The 12,547-nt window shown below is 39.9% G+C and overlaps 1 long non-coding RNA gene across 1 annotated transcript; it reads left to right on the top strand.

Annotated features, from left to right (window-relative positions):
- Positions 1-6,326: 6,326 nt before the first annotated feature.
- On the top strand, positions 6,327-10,133 carry LOC121030272 (uncharacterized). The gene is made up of 2 exons (XR_005790150.1): positions 6,327-6,475; positions 9,933-10,133. It is a non-coding gene; the product is annotated as an uncharacterized LOC121030272 (long non-coding RNA).
- The last annotated feature ends 2,414 nt before the right edge of the window (positions 10,134-12,547 follow it).

Below are 12,547 nucleotides of genomic sequence, written 5' to 3'. Positions count from 1 at the left end.
ATGGATTGGAAGAATAAATATTGTCAAAATGTCAATACTACCCAAAGCTATCTACACATTCAATGCAATCCCAATCAAAATTGCACCAGCATTCTTCTCGAAACTAGAACAAGCAATCCTAAAATTCATATGGAACCACAAAAGGCCCCGAATAGCCAAAGTAATTTTGAAGAAGAAGACCAAAGCAGGAGGCATCACAATCCCAGACTTTAGCCTCTACTACAAAGCTGTCATCATCAAGACAGCATGGTATTGGCACAAAAACAGACACATAGACCAATGGAATAGAATAGAAACCCCAGAACTAGACCCACAAACGTATGGCCAACTCATCTTTGACAAAGCAGGAAAGAACATCCAATGGAAAAAAGACAGTCTCTTTAACAAATGGTGCTGGGAGAACTGGACAGCAACATGCAGAAGGTTGAAACTAGACCACTTTCTCACACCATTCACAAAAATAAACTCAAAATGGATAAAGGACCTGAATGTGAGACAGGAAACCATCAAAACCTTAGAGGAGAAAGCAGGAAAAGACCTCTCTGACCTCAGCCGTAGCAATCTCTTACTCGACACATCCCCAAAGGCAAGGGAATTAGAAGCAAAAATGAACTCCTGGGACCTTGTGAAGATAAAAAGCTTCTGCACAGCAAAGGAAACAACCAACAAAACTAAAAGGCAACCAATGGAATGGGAAAAGATATTTGCAAATGACATCTCGGACAAAGGGCTAGTCTCCAAAATCTATAAAGAGCTCACCAAACTCCACACCTGAAAAACAAATAACCCAGTGAAGAAATGGGCAGAAAACATGAATAGACACTTCTCTAAAGAAGACATCCGGATGGCCAACAGGCACATGAAAAGATGCTCAACGTCGCTCCTTATCAGGGAAATACAAATCAAAACCACACTCAGGTATCACCTCACGCCAGTCAGAGTGGCCAAAATGAACAAATCAGGAGACTATAGATGCTGGAGAGGATGTGGAGAAACGGGAACCCTCTTGCACTGTTGGTGGGAATGCAAATTGGTGCAGCCGCTCTGGAAAGCAGTGTGGAGGTTCCTCAGAAAATTAAAAATACACCTACCCTATGACCCAGCAATAGCACTGCTAGGAATTTACCCAAGGGATACAGGAGTACTGATGCATAGGGGCATATGTATCCCAATGTTTATAGCAGCACTCTCAACAATAGCCAAATTATGGAAAGAGCCTAAATGTCCATCAACTGATGAATGGATAAAGAAATTATGGTTTATATAACACAATGGAATACTACAGGGCAATGAGAAAGAACGAAATATGGCCCTTTGTAGCAACGTGGATGGAACTGGAGAGTGTGATGCTAAGTGAAATAAGCCATACAGAGAAAGACAGATACCATATGTTTTCACTCTTATGTGGATCCTGAGAAACTTAACAGAAACCCATGGGGGAGGGGAAGGAAAAAAAAAAGAGGTTAGAGTGGGAGAGAGCCAAAGCATAAGAGACTCTTAAAAACTGAGAACAAACTGAGGGTTGATGGGGGGTGGGAGGGAGGGGAGGGTGGGTGGGTGATGGGTATTGAGGAGGGCACCTTTTGGGATGAGCACTGGGTGTTGTATGGAAACCATTTTGACAATAAATTTCATATATTGAAAAAAAAAAAAAAAAAACCTTGCCATTTCCTAAGTAATGAGAACACCAGGAACATCTCTTGTTCTAATTTTTGGTCTTTGACCCTACTTCCTGACACAGAGCTTTTGAAACCCTTGTGATTTCCTGGATGATAGGAGTGTCTTTTGTTTTAATGAGATGACTCTGGGTGGTCTACTGGATGAGGGCTGGTCCCCAGAAAGACCAAGATGTGATCAGAAGCAGAATGCTCTAGAAGGGGGAGGGGCAGGAAATGAAGTTAATAACTGATCATACCTATGTGATGAAGCCTCCATAAAAACCCTAAATGTACAGGGTTTGGAGAACTTCCAGGTTGCTGAACGCATCCATGTCCAAGAAAGGTGATGCACCCCAACTCCATTGGGATAGAAGCTCCTGTGCCTGGGACCCTCCCAGAACTTGCCCTATGTGATCTCTTCATCTGGCTATTAATCTGTATCCTTTATTATATTCTTTAATAAACCGGTAAACATGTTTCCTGAGTTCTGTGAGCTACTTTAGCAAATAATTGAATCCAAGGGGGAGGAGACCATGAGAACCTCTGGTAGGTAACCAAGTTGGATGGAAGTTGTGGATAACTGGAGGACTAATTATGATTGACATCTAAAGTGAGAGGACAGTCTAATGAGACTAAGCCCTTAATCTGTGGGATCCGATGCTATCTCCATGTAGACAGTATCAGAATTAAGTTGTAGGGCACCCAGCTGGTGTTGCAGATTGCTTGGTGTGGAGAAAAATCCCACACATTTGATGCCCAGAAGGGTCAGAAATGAAATGTTCTATGTGAAAGTAAAAGAAATACAGAAGACTGAACTAAGGGGGTAAATTTTAAAGTTGTAGAGTAGGTGAAAAAAAATAAAGATAAGAAGCTAGAAATAAACTTTAACAGCTATTTAAAAAATTAAGTGGCTAAAACTCACAAACTAAGACAGTTTAATTAAGAAACCAAGAAGAAATATGAATCTACAAAGATACATTTAAAATATTAGAATACAAAAAGATAGAATTTAATGATTTAAGAAGGCTATCCTAGATTTTATGCACAATAAGAAACTGAGAGAAGTTGTTTTAGTAACTGACACTATTTCATTCAAGGTGAAATGCATCAGAAATGATAAAGAGAAGCAAACTATGCAAGTAAAAAGAGTAACTGATCAAGAAGATAAAATGATCATGAAATACATGTATACACATATATAGAAAGCAACAGCTGACAAGGCAATAGAGAGAAATAGATAAATTTATTCTATTTGTAGTATAGCCCCCTTCTCGGAAACTCAAATAGAAAAATCAATTCATAACTGATAATATTAATATAATCACAATGAACACAAACTAATAGAAATATCTAGACCTTTGCAGCCCAGAAAGGATATACATTTTTTATTACATGTGAGACATTCACAAAAATCTTCTATGACCTAGATTACACACACACACACACACACACACACACACACAAACCCACCTCAATAAATTCCAAAGAATCAACATCATGCAAATTATTCTCTCTGACCATAATGAAGTAGAATTAGAAATCAACATCAGGTTGAGAGACAAATCTCACAAGTCTGGAAATTTTTAGTTTTTTTCAAGTTTATTTTTGAGAGAGAGAGAGAGACAGAGCGTGAGCAGGGGAGGGGCAGAGAGAGAGGAAGACACAGAATCCAAGGCAGGTTCCAGGATCTGAGCTGCCAGCACAGAGCCCAACGTGGGGCTTGAACCCATGAACCATGAGATCATGAGCTGAGCCGAAGTCAGATGCTCAACCGACGGAGCCACCGAAGCACCCCACGAGTCTGGAAATTTAAAAGTATAATATTCAGTTAAAGACAAAATTAGGAGAATAATCACAAAATATTTAGGACAGATGACATGAAAGTAACATATGTGAAAATTTGTGCAACACAACAAGCAATACCTAAAGACCAATGTACAGCTCTAAGTATATTTTACTGAAGACATGAGACAGGGGCACCCGAGTGGCTCAGTTGGTTAGGTGTCTGACTTCAGCTCAGGTCATGATCTCACGGTTCGTGGGTTTGAGCCCCATATCGGGCTCTGTGCTGACAGCTCAGAGCCTGGAGCCCACTTCAGATTCTGTGTCTCCCTTGCTCTCTGCTTCTCCCCGGCTCACATTCTGTCTCTCTTTCTCAAAACTGAATAAACATTAAAAAAATTAAGAAAAAAGAAAATGCAAGAGAAATAAGCTAGGAAATAAGAGATTACAAAAGGCCAACACATTCAGCAAAGAAAACAAGGAGGGAAGTAATAAGCATAAGGGCAAAAAAATCCATTAATAAAACCAAAAATATTGGGGATTATTAATGGAACCAAAGATAATCCTAATAGACCTCTGGCAGAATTTAAGAGAAAAGCCAACAAACCAACCCAGAGAGAGAAAATACATAGAAACAAAATGAATAATAAAAAGGGAGAAGTAATTATAGACACAGAAAATGTTAAGAAATAAACCAACATTATGAATGATGGTGCAGCAATAATAACCTTCAAAACCTGGATGAAATTGACAAATATTCAAAACATAAAGTCTCAGAAATCTGAATAGATTAATAACCATTAAATAAATTGAATTGGGAATGAAAACTTCAACAAAACAAAACAAAAACCCAGGCCTGAACAGTTTTAGAGATGAGTTCAATCAAATTTTCTAAAAAGAAATAATTCGTATTTTATATGAATTATTCCAGAAAACAGAAGGAATGCAAACTGTGGGAACTACTATTAAATAACCTTGAAACCAAATCAAATAAGGACAGACTAAGAAAAGGTAGTAATAGACAATTTCTCTTATGAACCCACAGGGCTAAAGATATTCAGTGAAAGTCATTTATATTGCTATGTTGTTTCATCTTAACAGATTTTTTTAATGTAATATAAATATATGGGCGCTATACTGAAAACCCAGTGAAAACACAAACCAATCTGCCTTGTTTTCTATTTTATCTGCAGCACCTGTAACAGAACCCAAGTTTATATGCCCAACATGCTGTAAAACCAATCTCTGAGACATGGGGGATGCAGCAAGGAATATGTTTATTTACGAAACGCAGCCTAACAAGTAGACAGGAGTGCAAGCCTCCCGGAAGAAGGAGAGTCAAGGAAATGCTGATTTTGCTCATCCTGGCTTCCTATCGGCCCACCCTCCTGTCCTACCTTTCCAATGACTTCTTCAGGCAGCTTTGATAGGACTCCTTCATCCTGATGTAATAGCACTGCTTGAAAAGCACAAGCTTACTCTGGCCCTACCTTTAGATCCATCTGTCCAGGTGTTTTAAAGGCAAAAGAGAAAAGGTCTGAGTAAGAAGTTGCAGCTGCACTTAGTATTCTTGTTAACCCTTTGGTTACCGGTTTCACACCTAGAACAGTTCCCGATGCTTTGTAAGCACACAATAAATACTGATAGAACGGAAAAGTGAATTCCTAAGGCCCACTTGTCTGTGTAGCATGAATTGATCCCATAGTCTTCAAACCTGTCTGTGGTAGGCAGGATAATCGCCACTCAAGGATGTCGACAGGCACAAAGGGGAATTAAGGTTGCGCATGGAATCAGCTGTTAGTCAGCTGATTTTAAAATAGGAAGATTATCCTGGATTATCTAGATGGGCCTGATGTAATCACAGGGGACTTAAAGAGGAAGGAGGCAGAAGAAAAAGAACTAGAGAGAGGTGGTGGCATAAAAAGGATTTGGCTTAATGTTGACGGCTGAAGATGGAAGAGTGGGGCCATGAGCCAAGGAAAGAGGCCTGCCTCTAGAACCTGGAAACGGATCCTCCTCTAGAGGCTCCAGAAAGGAATGAACCCTGCTGACATGTTGTTCTTAGCACAGTGAGATCCTGTGGGACCTCTGATCTCCAAAGCTATAGGATAATAAATGTGTGTTGTTTTAAGCCACAAATTTTTGGTAATTTTTTTTCTAGCAGCAATGGAAAACTAAAACCCTTTCCTAATTGCCATCACTTACACTTAAAATTTTAGTTTCCTTTTATATCTATGATTTTCCTTCTTTTTGCTGCAACCATATCCATACATATCATTTTAAAAATTCTATTTTCCTTCACTACTGCCCACATTTGTTTTCTTGTTGAAATCTTTTCTGCTGTGGAACTTGGGCAAGTGACTTAATTCTTTGAGCCTCTGTTTCTATAACTTCAGGTTAATGATACCTCCCGAGTATGTTGTTAGAACATTAGAGCTAATGTTTTAAAGTACCTGCTGCAGAGAAGATTTTTAACAATCATTAATATTATTCTATACATACTGAATGCTGTTATGGGGGAACATAGTTTGGAAGATGGAAAGATAAGGAAGCCTACTTCACATTATTGTGACAGGCCCTAAAATGGCTTTAGAAGAATTTCATAGTATTTAGTTTGAACACTTACACAAGAATTAGTTTTTATTCTGTGATCAGAGTCCAAATATTATTGGGGTTTGTTTTGTTTTGTTTTGATGTAGGCTACGTGTTTGGGCTACTATATCAAAGTACCATAGGCTGGGTGGCCTATAAACAACAGATTTATTTTTCACAGTTCTAGAGGCTGGGAAGTCCAAGACCAAGATGCCAAGAGCCTGCTTCTTCATTGTGAAGTCACTAATCCCATTAGTGAGGGCTCCACGCTCCTGACCTAATCACCTCCCAGCGGCGCCCCCTCATATACCATCACTGGGGAATTGGTTTCAACGTATTAGGTAGAAGCTAGACACAGCAGTGGAAGGAATGCCCCAAGGCAGAGTTCCAAGTCCTTGAAGGGGAACGATAGAGACATGAGATGGAGGCCAGGACGGTTACAAGTAAGCTACACTTTAAAAGCCAGGGTGCTCACTATCTTGAACTTGTGGCTTCCAAGACCTTGGGCCTGACAGAGCAAGAGCTACAGGTGCAGTGCATGCCCTCTCCTCTTTCACCTCTGCCCCAGGGTAGCCCCTAGACTCTTTGTAATGCATATGCATTGGGGAGCCTAGGTGGCTCAGTTGGTGGCTCCTTTGGTGACTTTGGCTCAGGCCATGATCTCACCATCCCTGAGTTCAAGCCCTGCATCAGGCTCTGTGCCAACAGCTCAGAGCCTGGAGCCTGCTTTGGATTCTGTGTCTCCCTCTCTTTCTCTGCACCTCCCCTGCTCGTGTTCTGTCTCTGTCTCTCTCTCTCAAAAATAAAATAGAAAACATTTAAAAAAATTTATAATGCATATGCATTGTGGATACACCCCACTCTCCACTCTGCCCCATGGAGAAAGGCTTCCATGACAGTTTGGTAAAAACCTTGTCAGGTCAACCCCTCATTCCCAACCTGTGGGAGGAGTTTCCCAAATGATTGGAAAACAGCCTCCATTAGAGACCACTCCACTGGACCTCACAGTTCCTCCCAGAGAGACCCAATTATATCCAATCCCCAAACAACCTAGGGGCAAGTTACACTTGGTTGGCTTATTCTGAGCTCAGATCCCCATGTAAATCTTCTCGTGGAGAATCCAAGGACCAGGACCTCCATTCACACAAAGCAGACTCACCGGTAACGAACATGATTTTTGGGTGGTGGGGGGAGGCACAAACATCCAGTCTATGGCGCTCCAAGATCACACAAGGTGGGTCATCAAGGGGCACATGGGTGACTCAGTCAAGTGACTCTTGATTTTGACTTAAGTACTAATCTCACGGTTCCTGGGTTCAAGCCCCAAGTTGGGCTCCACACTAACAGTATGGAGCCTTCTTGGGATTCCATCTCTCTTCCTTGCCCTCTACCCCTCCCCTCCTCGTGCGTTCTCTCCTTCTCTCAAAATACATAAATAAACTTAAAAAAAAAAAAAGATGTGTCATCTATTTGTCTTTGTTAGGCCCTGGTATTGGGCACTTTGCGGGATGTTTTTTCTTGGTGAATGGGGAAGTATGTTTCTCCTTTATAATCTTATGAAATAGGGGCACCTGGGTGGCTCAGTCAGTTAAGTGTCTGATTTCAGTTCGGGTCATGATCTCACAGCTTGTGAGTTTGAGCCCCGTATCAGGCTCTGTGCTGACAGCTCGGAGCCTGGAGCCTGCTTCAGATTCTGTGTCTCCCTGTCTCTCTGCCCCCCTCTCAAAAATAAATAAATATTAAAAAAATTTTTTAAAAAGCTTATGAAACCACCCTGGTTACACGACCTTGAAAGAAGAGATCTTCCTTTAGTTTTCTTTCTAACTAGCCTTATGTGAGTTATTTTCAGAGCCAGGCAACAAAAATATTTCTTCTAGAGGCAGTCATTACAGTGGAAAATTTGAGATTTGAATCATAGGCGAAAGAACTAGATAAAGTTCTAGATATCACCTCCAAATTTGTCATTAAAAAAGTTGGGACTTCCTTAAGAGAGTTGGTATTTGAGGGGCACAGTAGGTTAAGTGTCCAACTTTGGCTCAGGTCATGATTTTTGTGGTTCTTGGGTTCAAGCCCCCCACTGGGCTCTGTGCTGATAGCTCAGAACCTGGAGCCTGCTTTGGATTCTGTGTCTCCCTCTCTCTCTGCCCCTCCCCAACTCACACTCTGTCTCTCTCTCTCTCTCTCAAAAATAAAATAAACGTTAAAATTTTTTTTTTAAAAAAAGAGAATTGGTGGTTAAGACAGATTGCACCCATAACGTTTACACGTTTCTAGACTCCAGTTTGGGGGAAGGGAAACCAATCTTTTTTCAAGGGAAGGGGTAAATCTTATGTCTGAGTTTGGAGGCAAAAACCTGCCACTACAAATTGGCCTTGGCTAGAAACAATGCTGTCGGTTGTGCCCTCACAGTATGATATTGAGTGATATACAGGAAGAGAATCTGGGCTATACTTCATAGTTTACTGTTGGGTAAATGAGGCATTCGACATGCAGAATTATTGTTGGGAACTCTTCTCAGTTGGAAGCCATTACCAAGGCCCCAGTACCAAAGAGAAAGCATGTTGATTCTCTTTCCTTTGACAGCTAATAACTTGTAATAATCATTACATGGGCTACTTGGTCCTGCTGGGTCCCAGCTTGTGACCTTCTTTCTGATCAAAGTTACCCTCACAGGCAGGCTATGGTTAAATAAACTCTTTAATCTCTGTCTCTGTGAAGTTCTGTTATGCTGGTCCAAGAGATTGAATTGGCAGTCTATAACTTCCTTCTTAAACACAAAAGTGCGATTTAAGAACAACTTTTTGCTTTGAAGTTTATTATAGTTTCATGGGAAGTTGCAAAGACAATACAGAGAGGTTTCCTCTATCCACCCTGTGTCCCTAAAGGGTTACATCTTACATAATTATAGTACCATATGAAAACAAGGAAATTTAACAATGGAAATTGTGTATGTGTGTACACATTTATGTCATTTTATTAGTTAAATTAAAAAAAATTTTTTTAACGTTTATTTGTTTTTGAGAGACAGAGAGAGACAGAACATGAGTGGGGAAGGGGCAGAGGGAGAGGGAGACAAAGAATCTGAAACAGGCTCCAGGCTCTGAGCTGTTAGCACAGAGCCCAATGCAGGGCTCAAACTCACGGGCTGTGAGATCATGACCTGAGCCAAAGTCGGATGCTTAACTGACTGAGCCACCCAGGGGTCCCTTATCATTTAAAATTTTTAAAATCGTGGTAAAATGTACATAACACAAAATTTACCATCGTAACGATTTTTAGGTGTACACTTCAGTAGTGTTAAGTGTATTCACATTGTTGTGCAACCAATTCCCAGAACTGCTTCATCTTGCAAACTGAAACCTTATACCCATTAGACACCAACTCCTCATTCCTCCCTCTCCTCAGCCCCTAGCACCCACCCTTGTACTTTTTGTGTCTATGAACTTCACAGGGGCCTCATATATGTAGAATACATTATTTGTCTTTTTGTGACTGTTTTAATTCACTTAGCATAATGTCCCCAAGTTTCATCCATGTTGTAGCATATATCAGAATTTCTTTCCTTTTTAGGGCTGAAAAACATTCCATTGTATGTATATGCAGCATTTTGTGGATCAACTCATTGATCAATGGACACTTGGGTTGCTTCTACCTTTTGGCTATTGTGAATAATGCTGCTATGAATATGGGCGCACAAATGTCTCTTTGGGACCTTGATTTCAATTATTTTGGGTGTTGTTAGAGGCTGAATTGTGTCCCCCTCAAGTTCATATGTTGAAGTTCTAACCCCCAGTATCTCAGAATATGACTGTACTTGAAGAGAAGGCCTTTTAACAGGTGACTAAGAAAAATGAGGCCATTAGGGTGAGCCTTAATCCAATCTGACTGGATTCCTTTTAGAAAGGAAATTTGGACACACTGAGAGACACCACAGGGGCATGAATATACAGAGAGACAAACATGTGAAGAAGCAGCAACAGGAGGACCATCTGTCGTCCAAGACGAAAGGCCTCAGAAGAAACCAAACTCACCTCCACCTTGATCTTGGACTTCTAGCTTCCAGAACTGTAAGCAGATAAAATAAATTTCTGTTGTTTAAGACACCAGTCTGTGGTGTTTTGTTATGGCAGCCCCAGAAAACTTTTACAGGTATATACTCGGAAGTGGAATTGCTCAATCATATGATGATTCCATTTTATTTTTTTTAAGTAACGGTCATACTCTTTTCTATATCAGCTGCACCATTTATATTCCTACCAACAATGTACAAGGTTTCCAATTCCTCCACATCCCTGTCAACATTTGTTATTTTCTGTTTTTATTTTTATTTGTGCTAGAGTAGCCATCTTAATAGATATGATGAGGCATCTTATTGTGGTTTTGATTTGCATTTCCCTAATTAGTGATGTTGAGCATCTTTTCATGTGCTTGTTGGCCATTTGTATACTTCTTTGGAAAAATGTCTATTCAAGTCCTTTGCCCATTTTAATCAGGTTGGTGTTTTTGTTGTTGTTGAGTTTCGGTTCCTTCCTTATTTTTTAAAAGTCCTTTTTTTTAGACCTAAATCCTCAGAAAACCAAAGGCCATCAGGAAAAAAGGGTTTCAAGGAACCTAATTTTGGAAAGAGTGGGCAATACAGATACATAGGGTAACTATATAATTTATTGTCCAAACCAAGACATATTTGAAATGGGGGTCCTAAAAGTTACAATTACATGTTTCATTGAAATTTTTATCTATTGACCAACAAATTCATTTTATTATATTGGTGGACCTATAAAATAGTTCTATTCAAAAACAATTTTAAAAAAGTAATCTTACCAGCCCAAGAAAATCGTGGTTGATATTTTTGTGCATTTACTTCCAGAATGTCTCTGTTTAATTTTTAAAATGATATTTGTCATTAAATTCTACATGCATAGTTTATGCAGGCTTTTTTATTATAAAAAGTATTTTCTATGACACTAAAACTTGTAAAAGTTTTTAAAATTTTCATTCAGAAAAAAATCTTTTTAAAAATAAAAACCTAGAGGGGCGCCTGGGTGGCTCAGTCAGTTAAGCGTCCGACTTTGGCTCAGGTCATGATCTCACGGTCCGTGAGTTCGAGCCCCGCGTCGGGCTCTGTGCTGACAGTGCAGAGCCTGGAGCCTGTTTCAGATTCTGTGTCTCCCTCTCTCTCTCTGACCCTCCCCCACTCATGCTCTGTCTCTCTCTGTCTCAAAAATAAATAAACATTAAAAAAATTAAAAATAAAAACCCAGAAAAATTATAAACATTTTTTCTACAATAAAATATGTATCTAAATACTTTAAAATAAAACAAATTTAAAAATGTCTTCATATTGGTTATCTGCACGTTAAAAAATCCATCAGAATAATTATTTTTGGCATATATTTGTGTACATTAATCAGTTTCTTAAACATCTCTCTTTCTAAAATTGTGTCACTGGCATTTTCTGAAGTGTGTATTTTTTAGTATGGTCTCATAATTTTGTTTTTCACTTAAAATTGCCTACAGTATTCTTTGAAGTTGCAGATTATTTACGATTATTAACATCTTCAATTGCTTCTCTTTGATAGACCATAATATGTATATTTTAAGTTTATTTATTTATTTGGAGAGAGAGAGAGAGAGAGAGAGCCCACATGAGTGGGGGAGGGGCACAGAGAGTGAGAGAGAGAAGCCCAACAGAACCGCAGAGCTTGACGTGGGACTCGAACCCACAAACTGTGAGATCATGACCTGAGCCGAAACCGAGAGTCAGATGCTTAACGGACTGAGCTACCCAGGCGCCCCTTCAGGTACAGTGTTCTTAACAACTAACTTTCAAGTCTATGCTGATGCCTCTTCAGCAGACTTAAACCTTCTGGGGTTTTGTTTTGTTTTGTTTTTTAACATTCTGGTTTTCATGTTGAAAGACTGAATGTACAAACAGACAATGGCCAGACCACATATGACAATAGAGCTCTCACCCAGAACCTCTGCAGCCATTGGTTCAATTGGCCCAGAAGTGTCAGGACCTAGTCAACAGCTCCGGCTTCTGTATTTTTGTCTCAGTTTCCAACTCAGGACCAGAGAAAGCCAAACATGCTTCCCAAGAGAAACAAGCTCTGCTTCAAGTGAGCCTGCCTCCATCTTGCCCGTGCCAACAGCTTTCCATCTAAGCATATCTGAGATTTCTTTCAATATAGCACTTTTCTACTCCCCTGTCTGCCTTTGAGTCAGTTCCTGCCAAACACAAGTGATGGTGGCTCCCTTGCTAAACCAAGCTCTGGATAAATAGTTTCTGTTCTCATTTGGATGGTCCTCATTTACTTCCACAATGTGGTTATTGATTTCATGATGGATGAAATCGCCCATGGTGGATGATAAATGTTGATAAACATTTTGTTCAAGTTATATATTTTTCATCAAATTTCCGGAGAAACGGAAAATCCTATTTCATGTTTTGACTCCTCACCAAGTCTCAGTGCCGAGCCCACATCGGGAGCCTGCTTGGGATTCTCTCTCTCTCT

The sequence above is a fragment of the Herpailurus yagouaroundi genome, unplaced genomic scaffold (genome assembly GCF_014898765.1).
Source record: "Herpailurus yagouaroundi ecotype Mexico unplaced genomic scaffold, PumYag 140, whole genome shotgun sequence".
NCBI classification, from domain to species: Eukaryota; Metazoa; Chordata; class Mammalia; order Carnivora; family Felidae; genus Herpailurus; species Herpailurus yagouaroundi.
The sequence above is the reverse complement of the archived record's forward strand: the minus strand, read 5'-3'. Positions and strand labels throughout refer to the sequence as shown.